Below are 17552 nucleotides of genomic sequence, written 5' to 3'. Positions count from 1 at the left end.
TCAATTGACGGTCGTTGGCGTAAATTCAACGGCCAACAGGAGTCCCTGGTTTGGGCTGTGGTGAAGAGGGAGGCTATTCCGTGAAAACAGCTCAATGGTGAAACAGCACAGCTGTAGAACAGCAGGCTGTGAGGCAGCCTCACAGAGGCAGCCGCCGTGTGGCAGCTCCGCTTCCTTTGGCGAGCCGACTTCAGTGTTATAGCTCAGCTCCTGCCCGGCTGCAGAAGACCTGATGCTTCATATCTGACCTCCATGACCCACATTCCCCTTGGGTGCCACTCCTGGTCAGTGGTAGTGGGTGTCACCATTGGAGCCACACCGTCCTGGCTCCCAGCTCTGCCACTTGCACGAGTACATTCAGCAATTGACTTAACCTCGCTGATCCCTTTTGCGTGTCTGTAAGATGGGGTAATGTGATGACAATACATCTTCATAGGGTTTTGTGTGAGGGCAAAGTGAGATCCCATGCGTCTGGCACAGAACAAACACTTGATAACTGTTCGCTGTTGCAACTATCCTAGAAAAGATGCCAAGTCATTGCTGTTTTATTTGTTATCTGCAGAAGAAACGCTCGCTCCAACCACTGGGGAGAGACCTTACTACCATTTTGTAGGTCTCAGTCAGAGCCCAATTTAGGGAAGCCACTGACTCACAGCGCGAAAGGAAGTGTCCAGGCGCAGGCCAGCAGAGGTGTGCTGTCAATGAAAGATACCACGGGGAGATGTTGCGAGGTGAGGGACCAAACAGCTTTGGCCCTTGCTGGTTGGGCTCCCTGTTTATATCTTGTAACGCCTTGCTTTCCTGAACTTCCAGCCCTTGGCGTGGAGAATAGCATGTGGTAGGTGCTTGAGAAATTTTGACTTGAATAAGAAATATCTGAAGCAGGACCAACCATGGAGTTTTTAAGAAACAAAATCAGGGTGGTAGTTATTTCTGGGGTTTCTTGTTTCTATCTTTGAGCAAAGGTCTTGAACATTGGTCTCTCAGAGTCCCCTGAGTTTCTCTGCTGATGGCCCAAGCAGGAATGTAAAAACCCTCCCCAGAGGAGAGCCTGCTATGCAACCAGGGAGATGGTTGGTGGAGGGGAACGCAGTGAGGCTCTGGGGTCACACAGATGAGTGTTCAAATGCAGGGCCCACTTCTTACCAGCTGTGTGACCTTGAGCAGGTCATTTACCTCACTGGGTACCAGGGGGCTTGTGGACCTCTGTCCCTTCCCAGGCAGAAGGTGATGGAACCATCTACCTTTAAAGGCCCCATCCCATCTCTACCTCTTGGGATTCCAGTGTAAACTCTTGAATGAGTTTAGGCCATGGTAGCAAATCCAGAAGTTACACAAGAACCGTTAGTGAGTAAGACTGCCTGGGCCAGAGCCAATAGAGACAGCTGGGGAGGGTGGAGCATGTGACAGTACCTGGCTTGTCCAAAGTGGGCAGCAGCTTCTCGACTGTAGCCTCCATTTATGACGCTGGGGTGCAGTCCAAAAGTTGACAGTTTCCAGGTTTTCAAAAGAAATGTCAGGCCTGGATTTTTAAGCAAAATCTCCAGACTTTTAAACAGTTGGCATGTCTTTCAGCCGGCTACAGAGGGCTGCCAGTTCTCTGCTTAAATTCTTTTAAAATGGGCTGGGGTCGCAGGAAGCAGTACCACACATGACTCTCAGCAAATAATGGCACTACTGTCTGTGGACACCAGGGGGCAGTAATTCACCTGGCATCACTTCCTCCATTCAATCCCCATTTGTCAGGAGAGCACACTCAATTTTCTTTCTCGACTTTGCCTGCATTCAGCTGTGTTAAATGCACAAAATATGGTCCCTGAAGTGATATTGAAAAGTTGGCTTTCTCGGTCCTAAGTATTCTGCATCGGTGGAAATTGCCTCCCCATGGCCCACAGAGGAGTTTTCTAAAAGCTTACCTTGACACTTGACAAAGAACCTGGAAAGTGGCTGCATGGGAAATGTGTCCATTATGCAAAACAAAACAAAACAAAACAAAACAAAAAACCCTTATGCATCTTTAAGAAACAGCATTCAAGCACTTCTTGCTGGCAGAGTCGGATTCAAAAGCTTAGGAAACACAAAACTCCCCAACTTGAGGCTATATTGCACTGGGATGGCTGCTGAATGGCTCAACTTCATTTAAAGAAAACACACCAGTTCTCTCTCCCTTCACTCCCAGGTTCCCCTCATTTCCCAGCCTGCTTGGATATATATTTTTTTCTCCTTCTAACTTAAAGCTGCTACAGAAGAAGAGACCCCAGCAGCTCTTCTCCCTAACTACCTATTAATCCTCATTATGCATACCCAGTGGGGTCCATCCCAGTTTCGGAGGCACCCCCAAGAAACAGAGTTTTTGGGGCCTCGTGTGGCTATCACTGAGCTGATGGCTCGTGCTCTGGACTCAGGATGCACATGTCATACAGTGTCGAATTGATTGTCACCAATCTATTGCAATCTCAGACATGCAAATGAGTTCTTTTCACAGCAAGTCATGTGGGGAAGTGATATTTCTTTCAAAAAAATTAAACATAACAGCTTTTTTTCCTTGTTAAATAACCAACTACTCTATTTCTTAAAAGCAAGACGGGATCATTCTAGATATGATAGAAGGCACAAATAAACAACAAGAAGAAAAAATACCCATGCACAACTGTCCTAGATATTTCGCTATCCACATCTATTTTTTAAATCATGAAATATTTCAGACATCCAGAAGGCATAGCTAATACAATGGGTACCTGTGTGCCTGCCACCCAGTTTAAGAAACACCATATGATATTACCAATGCACCAAAGCCCGAGGGCATCCCCTCCCCCCATCATATTCCCTCTCTCCCTCCCAGAGGTCACCACCACCACCACCTTGAATTTGATGCTTATTACATCCTTGCATGGCCCCTTGCTATTACCCATATGTATATAATCCTAAATAATATGTAGCAACATTCTGCATATTTTTATACGTCGTATACTCTGTATCCTGGAGCAGCTTAGCCTGGTAGTTCTGGCTCCAGGTGTCTCTTGAGACTGCAGTGACCAGGGATGGTGAGGCTGGGGCTGCAGTCATCTGAAGTCTCGTCAGGGCCCATTTCCAAGGTGGCTCACTCAAGTGGCTGGCAGGTTGGTGCTAGCTGGTGGCCCGGGGCCTCAGTTCTACTCCGTGCGGGTTGCTCCATAGGGCTGCTGCAGCGTTCTCACAACATGGCAGCCCACTTCCCTCAGTGTGAGTGATCCAAGGACATAATGTCACGTATGACCTAGCTTCAGAAGTCACACACTGTCCCCTCTGCTGAACTCTATGGGTCACGACATAGACCAACCTTGGTACAGTGTCGGAGGGGACTACGTAAGGTTCACCAGGAGGTGAAGGTCATTGGGGGCCAAGTTGGTGGCTGCCTGCCTTACACCCCCTGTGCCTGCCCCTTCTTAATCCCAGTAGTTCTGCCCAATGGCTCGACAGTGTACACTTCAGGCCTCTTTGGCTTTCTGTGGCTGAGTCTTCAGGCCCTGGAGGCAAGGAGCTTATGCAGGTATGAGACTTACCTGTGAGAATGGTGGGTTCCCAGTTGCCGACTGCCTTTGCCCCAGCTGTTTAATGAAAGCTTTCAGGCCACATTATTCTCATCGGCCTGAGATGCCACCTACTCCTGCCTAGAAATGTGGTCGTGTTGACATGGAGACTGGCTCAGGTGCTCAAGATGCCATTTTAGATCACAGCCTCTAAATGATGTGACTAGTACCCTCTCCTCTACCTGCATGGGATGGTGACTCAGGGGGGCAATTGGCCAGCATGGCGTTCGGGCTCAGGATCCACTGTCTGCATCCTTCCCCTTCTCAGGGTTCCCTGCTCTGCTGGACTGCAGGCTGCCCCTTCCTGCGGCGTCCATCAGCCACATAGACAGGGCGTGGGGGCTGCTATGCAGAGGGGATGCAGTTCACCCTGGGTCCAGATTGCAGTCCCTTTGGACACACCCCAAAAGCTCTCAGTGGAGCTTTCTGTTGCCATAGTAACTTGCAGACAAGGAAATTAAGATGGGTGCTTGGCTAGCCAAGAAAGCCAAGCTTTTAATCAGCATTCCCTCCTTTTAAATAGATAAGAATTCCTAGGAGGGCTTTGGATGGACATCAAAGGGTCTTTGTTCAGGTGCTGAGGAAATGCTCTTTAAAAAATTATTGGGAGATGAGGGCAGCCCTAGTCAGAGAGACGGTGGCAGCTTTGGAGTTCTTGGAGCAACTGGAATATAAGTGTACAGCCAAGGCAACTTTTTGTTGTTGTTACTAACACCTTCCTTGAGATACAATTTGCACAGTACACAACTCCTTCATTGCAAGTGTACAATTCAGTGGTGTTTAGTACATTCACAGAGTTGGGCGAGCATCACCACAATCAATTTTAGAACATTTTCATCACTCCAAAAAGAAACCCCGTACCCTTTAGCTCTCATTCCCCGTTTCTCCACCACTGTCGTCCCTTAGTCCCTGGCAATCTATTTTCTGCCTGTATAGATTTCTCTGTGCTGGACATTTCCTATAAATGCAATCATACAATAGGTGGTCTTCTGTGACTGGCATCTTTCAGCTTTTTCATTCTTTGCCTCCTTAAGGTTCTCCATCGTTTCTCCGATAAAGGTGTCTCCAACCTGAGATCAGTTCATTGGCTGGGAGTGCAGCTTGACTGAGATGGATGGAAAGGAGCAGGTTCCTCCAGGACCAGCAACCGTGGCCTTCCCTCTTCCGTCTTAGCCTTCCCAGCTGCTCTGAGACTGTAGCGGGGAAAGTGGCCCCTTTGGAGCATGAGATGACCTGCTTTCCACAACTCCCTCTTTCTGAGGCTGGGGTGGGAGAATTATGATCACAACCAGCCATTGCTTACCAGGTGCCAGGCACCAGACAGCACACGGGGTAAGACTATCTCATTGTTATAGATCTTTTTATTTTTTTTTCCCTTTTCTTTTTATGGGATTCACTTAAAAGCCACCTCTTTTATTTCATGAAGATACTTGCTGAGGATATAAATCTGGGTCAGTTGTCTATTTTTCAGCTATCAATGATGCATGAAGAAATAACCTTACTTTTTACCCTCTGCTAGTCTAGATATTTTACTTGTTTGTTTATTTATTTTACTATTATGATTTTATTGTGGTGAGATACACATACATAAAATTGACCATCTTAATCGTTCTGAGGTGGAAGTTCGGTGGCGTTAAGTGCATTCACGGTGTTGTGCTGCCATCCCTGCCATCCAACCCCAGAACTCTGCATTTCCCGAACAGAAACTCTGTCCTCATTAAACAGGAGGCTCCCATCCTGTTTCCCTCAGCCTGGGCCACCGCCCTTCTACTTCCTGTCTGTCTGACTACTCTAAGTGGAACCACGCAATACCGTATGTGCCTCTTTGTGACTGGCTTATTTCACTAAGTGCGACGTCCTCAGGGGTCATCTATGTGGGAGCATGTGTCAGAATGTCCTTTCTTTTTAAAGCTTGAATAACATTCCTAGTGTTCACTTTTTTTTTTAACTTTTATTTATTTTAAGTGTGTTTTTCCAGGACCCATCAGCTCCAAGTCAAGTAGTTGTTTCAATCTAGTCGTGGCCCATGTGAGGCTCGAACCGGCGATCTTGGTATTAAGAGCACTGAGCTCTAACCCACTGAGCTAACTGGCCGCCCCTTCAATGTTCACTTTTAACATAGCCTGGGTACAGCTGAGAGGCCAGCCTGATATCATTTGTTAAAAGATTTTTATTACAAATATAGTTAGCATACAATATGATATCAGCTTCAGGTACACACAATAGTTAATCAACATTTCTAAACCTAAAGAAGTGATCACCATGATAAGTCCAGCAGCCGTCTGTTTACCACGCTGTCATAATATTATTGACTACATTCCCCACACTGTACATTACATCCCCATGACTTATTGTTTTATACCTGGACATTTGGACCACTTATTGCCCTTCACCTCCCCCCCACCCCTTTTAAAGTTTTCAGTTACAGTTGACATTCAATATTATTTTAATTTCAGGTGTACAGCATATGGTTAGACATTTGTATAATTTAAGAAGTGATCCCGACTAATCTAGTACTCACCTGGCACTATATATAGTTATTGTCATATTATTGACTATATTCCCTATGCTTTACTTTGCATCCCCATGACTATTTTCTAACTGCCAACTTGCACTTCTTAATCCCTTCCCCTTTTTCACCGTCGCCCAACCTCCTCCCATCTATCACCCTGATAAATCTAGTACCCGTCTGGCACATACATAGTTATTACAATATTATTGACTATATTCCTTATGCTACACCTACATCCCCATGGCTACTTCATAACAACCAGTTTGTACTTCTTAATCCCTTCCCGTTTTTCACCCAATACCCCAACAACCTTCCCATCTGGCAACCATCAAAATGTTCTCTGTATCTGTGAGTCTGTTTCTGTTTTGTTTGTTAATTTTGTTCTTAGATTCCACATATAAGTGAAATCTCATTGCATCTGTCTTCCTCTGTCTGACACTCCACTCAGCACAATATCCTCCAGGTCCATCCATTCCACCACAGATGGGAAGAACCCAGTCCCTTCCCTGGCTGAGCAATATTCCATTGTACCACCTCCTCTTTATCCATTCCTCCATCGACAGACGCCCAGGCTGCCTCCACATCTTGGCCATTGTAAACAATGCTGCAATGAACAGATGGATGCACACGTCCTCTTGAAGCAGTGTTTTGGGTTTTTTCCGATAAGTACCAGGAAGTGGAATTACTGGGTCCTTCATTGTCTCTTGTTATAGCCTTTGGTTTAAAGTCTATTTTGTATAAGTATTGCTACCCCAGCTTTTCTGTTTGTTCGTTTGCTTCCATTTTCATGAAATAACTTTTTCCACCCCTTTACTTTCAGTCTGTGTGTGTGTCTTTCAATGTGAAGTGAGTCTCTTGTAGACAGCATATGTAAGGACTTTGTTTTCTTAGCCACTCAGCCACCTTATGTTTTTGAGTGGAGCATTTAATGCACTTACATTGAAAGCAATTATTGATAGATATGTAGTTATTGCCATTTTATTATTCATGTTGTTTATCTTTTCTTTCCCTTCCAGACCCCCAAATCTTAAAGAAGTCTCTCCAACATTCCTTGGAGTACTGGTTTCGTGGTGATGAACCCCTTTATTTTTTTTCTTGTCTGGGAAGCTCTTTATCTGTCCTTTGATTTTAAATGATAGCCTTGCTGGGTAGAGTAATCTTGATTGTAGGTCCTTGTATTTCATCACTTTGCATATTTTGTGCTAATTTTTAGCCTGCAAAAATTAGCAGGCTAATTTCTGTTTCTGTTGAGGAATCAGCTGGCAGTCTTCTGGGAACTCTCCTGTAGGTAACTAACGGCTTTTCTTTTGCTGCTTTTAAGATTCTCTCTTTGTCTTTAACCTTTGCTATTTTAATTATAAATTAAAATGGGCCTTTTGGGTTCATCTTTTTTTTAACTCTCTGCTTGTATGTCTACTTCCTTCACCAGGTTAGGAAAGTTTTCAGTTATTATTTCTTCAAATAGATTCTCAGTCCTTTGCTCTCTCTCTTCTCCTTCTGGTACCCCTCTGATGTGAATGTTGTTATGCCTGATATTGTCCCAGAGGTCATCAAAATGAGGATTAAACTATCCTTATTTTTTGGAGTCTTTTTTCTTTTTGTTGTTCTGATTGGGTGTTTTCTGCTACCTTGTCTTCCAAATCGCTGATTCGATCCTCTGCTTCTTCTAGTCTGCTTGTGATTCCTTCTAGTGCATTCTTCATTTCAGTTATTGTATTCACTTCTGCCTGATTCTTTTTTATGGTTTCTATGTCTTTTTTTATGCTTGCGATTTCTTTGTCAAATTCTAAGTTCCTTAAGCATTCTTATAACAAGTGTTTTGAACTCTGTATCTGGTAGATTGCTTGTCTCCATTTTGTTTAGTTCTGTTCCTGGAGTTTTCTCCTGTTCTTTCATTTGGGACATGTCTATTGTTTCCTCATTTTGGCTGCCTCTCTGTGTTTTTTGCTATGTCTTAGGTAGGGCTGCTCTGTCTCCCAGGCTTGCCAGGTGGCTTATGTAGTACTGGTCCTGTGGGGCCCAGTGGCACAGTCTCCCTGGTCACCTGCTCCGCGTGTTCCAGGAGTGTGCCTTCCCGTTATGGTTGAACCCTGATTGCTGTTGGCACATCAGTGGGTGGGACTGGCCCTCAGGCTGACTTGTTGTGAGGTTTGGCCACATCCACAGCTTATGGGCTGCTGTGTAGGAGGCTTACCCCATGGAGTAGGATTTGCCCCAGCGGGTTCTGGTGCCTGCTGAGACCCCCTTGTGTGTGCTGCTGGTGGAGCTAAATGGGTGGTGCTCTGCTGTGGTCTGAAGCCAACCTCCAAGTATGTTGATTGGCTCCAGGGCAGGCCCAGGTCAGCCACTGCCTGTGACCAGCTGGGTAGTACCTGGTAGGAGCTATAAAGCGATCCATGGTTGGTCGCTCCCTGTGCTGGACCATGAGGCCAGGCTGTGAACTGACGATGGCTGCTACCAGTACCAGCATAGCTCCGCAAAATAGCCAGGACACACCGAGGCCCGCTGCCACCTGCCGGTTCCCATAAGATTCAGCTGTTGATACAACCTGCTGGGCTATGCAAGCTGGGTGAGGCAGGGTCTCAATGAGTCATCAGGGTGGAGCAGCAGAGCTCACCAGGCCAATCAGATGTAGATTTGGCCTGTGGGGGCGGGCTCAACACAGGAAATGGTGCTTGCCTGCTGGCTGCCCAGAAGGAAGGCCTCACACTGGAAAAATGGGGGCTGTCCCTGCAGTACTTGCTCTGAAGGTACACCATTCAGGCTCTCCCCATCTGTCTCCAAAGCCCCCAGAGTCACCGTCCCTCCACCGGAGCCCAGGGTGAGTACCTGCGCAGGCCCTTTAAAAGGGAATCTGTGTTTCCTGCAGCCTTCCGTCTCACCTGGATGGTTGGAATCCCCACTCTTTTTCACAGCCAGAAGTTGTGGGGGCTCCTCTTCCCGGCATCAGTATCTCTGCTGGGGAGCCAGGTGTGGGGGGGATCTGGGGTCCCTCTCTCCTTCATGGGGAACCTCTGTGGCCAAGATAGCTCTCCTGATTTTCAACTGCCACACGTTGGTTGACCATTTTGCATATCTGCCAACTCCTACCAGTCTCGATGTGGCTTCTTTATATCCTTAATTATAAAATTTCTGTTCAGTTAGACTTCAGATGGTTCTCTAGGTTGATTGTTCCATAATTTAGTTGTAATTTTTATGTGTTCACGGGATGAGGCAAGCTCAGTGTTTATTTATCCCACCATCTTGGGTCTCTGATATCATTTTTTTTTTAAAGATTTTATTTTTTTTAGAGCAGTTTTAAATTCACAGCAAAATTGAGAGGTAGGCACAGAGATTTCCCATCTACCCCCTGCCCCCACAGAGGCACATCCTCCCCCATCTTCAACATCCCTCACCAGAGTGTAGTCTCCCCAAGTCCATGGTTTACATCAGGGTTCACAGTGGGTGTTGTCCATTCCATGGGTTTGGGCCAATGTGTAATGACAGGTGTGATCCATGACAGGGTCATACAGAGTATTTTCATTGTCCTCTGTGCTCTGTCTGTGGATCCCTTTCTCCCCCCACAACGCCTGGCAACCACTGACATTTTTACTGTCTCCATAGTTTTGCCTTTTCCAGAATGCCATACAGTTGGAATCACACCGTGTGTAGCTTTTTCAGGTCGGTTTCTTTTAGATATATGCATTTCTGGTTCCTCCGTGTCTTTTCATGGCTTGATAGCTCATTTTATTTTACTGCTGAATACTACTTCATTGTGTGGAGATATTTATTGTGTGCCCCACAGTTTATTTATCCATCACCTACTGAAGGACATCTTGGTTGCTTCCAAGTTTTGGCAATTATGAATCAAGTTGTTATTAACCTCTGTGTGCAGGTTTTTGTGCGGACAGAAGTGTTCAGCTCCTTTGCGTAAATACCAAGGAGCGCGATTGCTGGATCCCATGGTAAGAGTATATTTAGCTTTGTAAGAATCCACCAAACTATCTTCCAAGGTGTCTGTACCGTTTTTCATTCCCACCAGCAGTGAATGAGAGTTCGTATTGCTCCACGTCCTCACCGGCATTTGCTGTTGTCAGCGTTCCAGATTTTGGCTCTTCTAATAGATCTTAGTAGTATCTTCTTGTTATTTTAACTTGCATTTCCCTGATGACATATAATATAGAACCCAACATCATTTTCCCATTGACAGGTATCTGGTGGGTTAGTTGAAAACGTTGCTTGGAGCAGAGAAACAGAAAATTTTATATCTTAGAATATGTATCTGATCTTTTATTTTGTATGTGAATTTGCGTTGTGTATATTAATTTTCCAATGTTAATATCGGGTTCATTATTCAATGACTATTGGGTCAATTGAGGAACCTAATTAACTAAAATTGGCTTAATTAAGTAAAATGCGTTCATTAAGGCCTCATATCATCTTTCCCGTACAAATCAAAAGATTGTCTCTCTTGGTTTATTTTAAATGTAATGAAAATTTAGACACCTGTAAAACAGAGTATAGTGCCCTTCCAGATTTTTATAATCCCCTGCATCTTTTATACTTGTCTACGCCTACAACTAATTCTATATCAACCTCTATTTGGGAACTTGATTTTCTCAGGGCTTTCCAAAACATTTATCTTCGTTTTCATAGAAACAACTTTCTTTTTCCCTCAACTTTTAGCCTACTACACAGTATGTAACTAAAAGATGTAATTTCAGAAGCAAGTGCAACTGGCACAGACATGGTTGGGAGCAAACAGCTAATTCCGGTAAGCATACCGCTCAGTTGGTGGCAGTAAGTGGCTTACTGGTCTCTGGTGTTGGGTGAGCCATGGCTCTATTTAATTAAAAGAAAATATCAGACAAATCCAAATTGAGCAAAATTGTACAAACTATCAGGCCAGCACTTGTCACAATATCCAGATCATAAAAGCCAAAGAAAGACTGAGGAATTGTTACATATTGCAAGACACAGAGGAAATGTGACAACTGAATGTGTGACTGATTCTGAATTGTATCCTTTTATTAAAAAGGACTTTACTGTACTCCTGAAACTAATATAAAATAATCTTGAATGTCAACTGTAACTGAAAAAAAAAAAAAAAGGACGTTATTGGGACAACTGGTGAAATGTAAATGGGAGGACCTGCAGATTAAATGGTAATAATGTATCAGTGTTTGTTTCCTGATTTTAGGGCATCCCCTGTGTGGTCAGGGCTCCCTGCCCCCTTCCTGGGCGTCCATCCCTCTTGTACCAAATTATTTGCCTACTGTCTTTCTGCAGGCCATGGACTCATGAGGGGCTGCCCTTGTCTGCAGCCCCCAGTCCAATGCCTACACATGCACGCACCCCCAAATATTTCCAGCATGAACGAATGGAACATTCTTGTAAGTATGGAGAGCTCACCTTGTCTTAGAGCTGATTAGATGCTTATTGAACCTTATAGCTTCCATTTATAAAAGTCTTCCCTGAGGCTTCCCCTCACTGTTCTTGACGCATTTTTTTTGGGGGGGGGGATGTTGATTGCACACCCACTCCCCCCAAGAGTTCTTCCAACTGAAAATGAGGAGTCAACTGAGAGAAACTTCTGGGTGAGAACAAACGAGTGGTTACTGGCTGGAGTTGCTCCTGCTGTTGCCATATCACCTGAGAGCCCTGCAGAAAAGTTGTTCAACATTTCCCTTTAGGTGGCTGGACTGAATTCTGCAGGGAGTGGAGTGTTGCATTGGCCCTTACAGCTGTCAGCAGGGGGGGAGCGAAGAGGCTCAACTGGAACAGGAATGGAGGGCAAGTGACAGTGTCCAGTGTGATGGGCAGGGATGGAGGCCACCTCAGAAATTGTGGACAGAGCCTCGTAACAACGAAGCTCAGTATTGCCTGTGGCTCTTGGAATAGCTGGAAGCCCCAATAATAGTAACACTGACTGTAATAGCAATCACAATAATAGCGTTTATGTGGGGACGATGTCATAAATCCTTTCTGCATGCATTATCCCACTGGATTGTCATCATAATAACTCTCAGAGTATGTGTGTGTGCATGTACGTTGTCTGCCTCTGTGTACCATGCAGATACTGTTTCCATTTTAGAGGGGAAGAGACAGAACTGGGAAGTGACACAATCTCAGGGCCCCACAGGATTTGCCTCCTGACTTAAAGACCGAACTCCCAGAGGGTGACAGGGGTGTGTACTTTAGAAATGACTAGAGGCCGTCATGTGCAGAGGTTTAAAGTTGGGGATGGCAAACTACGGCCTATAGGCCAAATCCAGCCCACCATCTGTTTTTATAAATAAAGTTTTATTGGAACACCGTTATGCCCATTTGTTTTCATATTGTCTACAGTGGCTTATGTCTACAACAGGAGAATTGAGTAGTTGTAGTAGAGACCGTATAGCCCACAAAGCCTAAAATATTTACTATTGGGCTCTTTACAGAAGTGCTCTGGGGCCAGACTATCTGGGGTTGGAAACCCACCTCTTCCGTTGAGCCGCTGTGTGACTTTTGGCAAGTTCCTTAGCTCTCTCCCTCAGTTTTCTCATCTGTGAAATGGGAATGATCACGGTGGTTACCACACGGGTTAGGGAGGGAGGAGTGAGTGAGCTCTTGGCATGCAATACGTGGGAGATGTCATTGCTCCTCTGGGCAGCTGGCCCCCCTGGGGTTGGAAAAGAAAATGTTCTGAGCGGCTTTCCTGGCTGGGGTGCTGGCAGGCTTGTACACCAGTAAGAGACATGGTCACAAACACTGCACTTGAGATCTGGCCCTGTGGGGCTGGGGGATTAGCTATGAGTAATCGGGGGTTGTTCTCTGTAGCGGGAACCTGGTCATTTCCATAGGCCCAGCGTCAGGCTGCTGTGTGAATGCGGGTCCTGGCCCCCAAAGGTAAAGAAGGATATGAAATAGCCTGAATCCTCCTCAACCCGAAGACATGTGCAAGGTGAAGTTTCATAGCCTCTTGGTGGGATTTTCATAGAGGGTCTATAAGCCATGTGCAAAATGATGTTTGGTAGCTGGGGGCAGAAAGCCAAGTGTTCGACTGAAATGGGCCACCTGATGTGTCCCTTTGGCTCAGTCTGGTGGTTAAAATACCAGATCTGAAGACTGACCTGGGTTCATATCTGAACTGCATGACGTCCTAGCTATGTGATCTCAGGCAAATGACTCCATCTCCCTGAGTCTGTTTTTCTAGCTGTAAAATGTGACAACAGTGCCTTTAACCCGTCTGTGTGCATTACCTGTTTTATTATAATGTTTACTTGACATTTTTCTCTAAATCAACTTTTAAACATAGAGCTTCCCCCTAAGGTCCGAATGTTGGTGCCATCATAGGTGGAAAGCACTAATATACATCGTAACTGTATTTTTAAAAATGTTTGTCTCACCAGAAATTAAGCTTCACAAGGACAGTGATCTTTGTGTATTTTGTTTGCTGCTGTATCCCCAGCCTAGTGCCTGGCCCATAATAGATGCTTAATAAATGTTCGTTGAATGAGTGAATGAATGAATAAATGAATGAACAGGTGACCTGAAATCATCCTCCATGCTTTGGCAAACACTGAGCTAATTCACAGAACGTGGTGTGCTTTGCTCCTGGCCCATGGTAAGCACTTGATAAATGTTTGCTATGATTTTTAGCTTGGGCAGAGGAACGTGGTGTCTTCAGGTTGGAAGACTGCCCCCCCACCCACTCCTGCCAGCAGCCATCCTTCCACCCTTTTGGTTCCGGGTAGGGGGATCCAAACCCAGTGAGCCGGAGACATCTTTTGGCTACTTCTGAGCGCTTGGTCCAGATGGCTGGACTGAGCTGAACCTTGATAGTTGGAGAGAAGCTGTGGGGTCTAGAGAGAGATGTTCACAGTTCATAGGGGCTCAGGGTACGCAAGGACCAGATCAGTCCTTAGCCATTATTTATTATCGCTGCAGGCGTTTTTGTGAAGGAGATGGGAGGCGTTTGGGCACAGAGCTTCTTCCAGATGTCCCCCTAAATGCTCTGTTCTTGCTGAGTTCCCAGGGACATAAAACCCACTGTCAATGGACTTGCCCAGAGCCTGTATTTGCTGCGTTTTTGTTCTTGTTTAGTTATTACATTGTCTCCTGTGATTACAGAGCCGACAGCTGGTAAGGATTTGCATATGGCATGAAATTAAGTTAGTTCATTTTAATGTCGAAACTGAGCAGGGTGAGAATTTGTCTGGTGAAAACTGTCTCCCTCTTCTTCGTTTGCTCATCTGCTTTCGGCACTGGCCTCTAATGTCTGAAAGTCTGATTTCTCCCCACTTCACCCAGAGAAGGACAGGGGTTTGGCTCTCCCCTCGAGAATCCTAGAAGGGATTTTGCACTTGGGGCTTAGAATATTCTCTTTTAGGTTTCAGGAGGAATTAAGACTCAAGGGCTGCTGTGAAGAGACTAGTGTTCTAGTCCCTAGCTTCGTGTCTTTTTTGCTGTGTTGCTTCGGGAAAGTCACTTTCCTTCTCTGGGCCTCAATTTCCTCATCTGTCAGAGAAGGGATCGGTAGTAGATGAGTGTTCATCTATAGGGGTGCTTTTGACATCTGGAATGGGACAACTTTTTATTGTGCGGGACTGGGTGATACTGTACGGTGTTTGGCATCCCTGGTCCTTGGGCATGATATGCCAGCATCCCCTGAATCACTGCCAACCAAAAACCACCACCACACACTTCCTAATGCTTCTGTAGCCATCACCATCAGTGATAATAATAATAAATGTTCCAGCTCCTTGCCTCTGACCTGGTCACTTCTAACATGGGACTGACACTGTCCCCAGAGCTCCCTGGGTATTGAGTGAAGGCTACTGTCTGTGCGATTGGCTATGGGTTTGTCATGGGAACATTTCCTAATAGAGCACTTTTATCCAAATTCTTAGGGCCTGCTTCCAGATGATCCAACCCAGGGCAGCCCCAGGGGACTATTGTTAACCTCTGAGCTAGATTATCTCACTGATATATTCATTCATTCAACAAATCTAATTTGTGCCAGGTCCAGGGCAGGGTACACGAGTGTACATGGTATGGGTCTGCCATAGCAACGGTGACAGACACTAATTAATAAACTCAGAGGAGGTCCTATGATGACGACAAACCAGGGTGCGATGAGAGAGACTAAATGTGCTGACAGGCTTTCTGTTGGATGACTGGGGGAGGGGAGGACTTCTCTGAAAAGGGGACATTTATGTTGGTACCTAAAAGAGGAAAAGGAGTGAGCCAGGTAGAGAGCAGGGAAAGGAGCTTGGCAGGTGAAGAAACAGCATGTGCAAAGGCCCTGAGGCATGCTGGAGGACTGAGGGAAGGCCGGAGGGGCTGGAGTGCAGGCAGAGTGAGGGCACAGACCTTGACAGATCTTCCAGACAATGGTGAGGAATCTGGATTTTGTTCTCAGGGTGATGGACGCCATTGGAGCATTTTAAGCAGGAGTGACACAATTCAATTTCCTTTTATAAAGATGACTCTGAGTCCTGAGACCTTGTTCACCTCCTTTTCATTGCCCCACCCCACTGCGATTTCTGGTGAACTCAGAACCCTTTTGGTTGCAGACGACAAGATCTCGGCCAAACCAGCTAGAGCTCCAAAGTGTTTTAGTGGCTCGTGTATCTGGGAAAGATGGGAGTGGCGAGATCGATGGGTACAACAGAAGCCCGGGATGAAGCAATGCCGCTGGGCCTCTCTCCCTGTCTTGGCTCTTGTTTCTTTTTATGTGTTGATGTTATTCTTTCAGGTTTCTTTTTGAGTGGCAGGAACATGTGGCTGGCAAATCCAAATTTTCGTCCTTCCAGCATCTCGACCCCAGGGTCAATACGTATTCTTTTCCAGGGCTCTAGAGGGACATTCCCAGGGAAGACTTCTGATTGGTTGTGCTTGAGTTGCATGCGTATCCCTGAACCGGGCAGGCCTCGGGGGTTGGGTTCTCTGATAGCCACACCTGTTGCCAGGAAAGCTATGATTGACAGCTCTACTAGAAGCTCACAGAACAGAGGGCAGTTCCCGAGGACAGAGCGTCCTGGGAAGGCATGGCCACGGTGTCCGCTGCAGTCCCTCCCAGGGTTACTAGCAAGCATGAGGCCTTATGAAGGCTGAGAGGACTTCGTGCTTATTGTACGGGAGCAGAAGGGAAAACCCTAAGACGACAGCTCGTTCTGCAGCGGTCCAAGGAAATGCGAGGAGGTTGGGTGGAAGAGCATCAGACAAAGAGATCCGCTCAGGGGAAGAAAAGGAATGACAGCTGCAGAGCTGTAATTCTAGTCATTCCATCCAGCATGACGCCGGGCCTCGCTATGGGAGAGACGTCTTGCCCCTTGGAGAGGAGAAACCACTGGCAGGACCATACACAGCTGAGTGGATCCACAGCCCCCCTGTGACAGTTCAAGGGGGCCTGGACCATGGGAGGTGACATCTTCATGACAAGCCATCGGAGAGAGGTAAGGCCAACCTTGAACTACACAGCCAGCCCCTGCCTCAAAGCAAATTGGCGCGGAGGGCCAGGTCACCATCATTCTTGTTGTAGCCATGGCCGTACTGGGCAGGCTTCCGCCAGCCGTGCTGGGGGCTTCTCTGACGCGCGCCCTCGGAATCCTGCTTGCAACCTCTGAGTGTGCCACCTGGAGGCGCCAGAGAGTCCATGCCCCTGGTCCTTGACCAATGGGAGCTGATGCAGCAGTGTGCCCCCTTCTTCCCCTCGGTGGACGGCATGAGCCGCTCATCACAGGTGATGGTGGCCGACTTGGTAACGCATCCCTGCGCTGGCTCGTCCTCCTTCCGTATTCACTCCCCCGCCCCTCCGTCCTGCTCCGGGAGAGCACGGTCCTCAATCAACTACCCACGCGAAGGACATTGCTTTTGGTGAAATCGTTTCCAATTTTTACTATTGTATTAGGGTGCTGCTCCAGAGAAACAAAACCAGAACCAGTAGAGCTATCTATCTGTCTGTCTGTCTGTCTATCATCTATCTCATGTATGTATGTATGTATGTATGTATGTATGTATGTATGTATGTATCTATCTATCTATCTATCTATCTATCTATCTATCTATCATCTAGCTAATCTATCATGAAGAATTGGTCACACAATATGGAGGCTGAGAAGCCTTATAATCTGCCACCTGCCATCTGGAGACCCAGGAGAGCAGGTGATACAATTCAGCCCGAGTCCAATGCCTGAGTGAGAACCAGGGGAGCTGATGGTGTAAATCCAGTTCCAGGCAGAAGAAGATGAGATAAGAGGTTCCAGCTCAGTCAAAGGCAGGAAAAAAGGGGCCACTTCCCCTTCCACGGCCTTTTGTTCTATTCAGGCGCTCAATAGATTGGAAGGTGCCCACCCACATGGGGGAGGCCCATCTGCTTTATTGAGTTGCCCCCACCCCATCCAAAGCTAATCTCATCAGGAAACTCTCACGGACACACCCAGAAGTCACATCTAATCTGGACACCCAAGGCTAGTCGATTGGACACCTAAAATGAACCATCAGAACTC

Source organism: Rhinolophus sinicus, chromosome 9, assembly GCF_057876585.1.
Source record: "Rhinolophus sinicus isolate RSI-liver-muscle chromosome 9, RSI-T2T, whole genome shotgun sequence".
In the NCBI taxonomy this organism is placed as follows: Eukaryota; Metazoa; Chordata; class Mammalia; order Chiroptera; family Rhinolophidae; genus Rhinolophus; species Rhinolophus sinicus.
Note: the sequence above shows the minus strand (reverse complement) of the source record.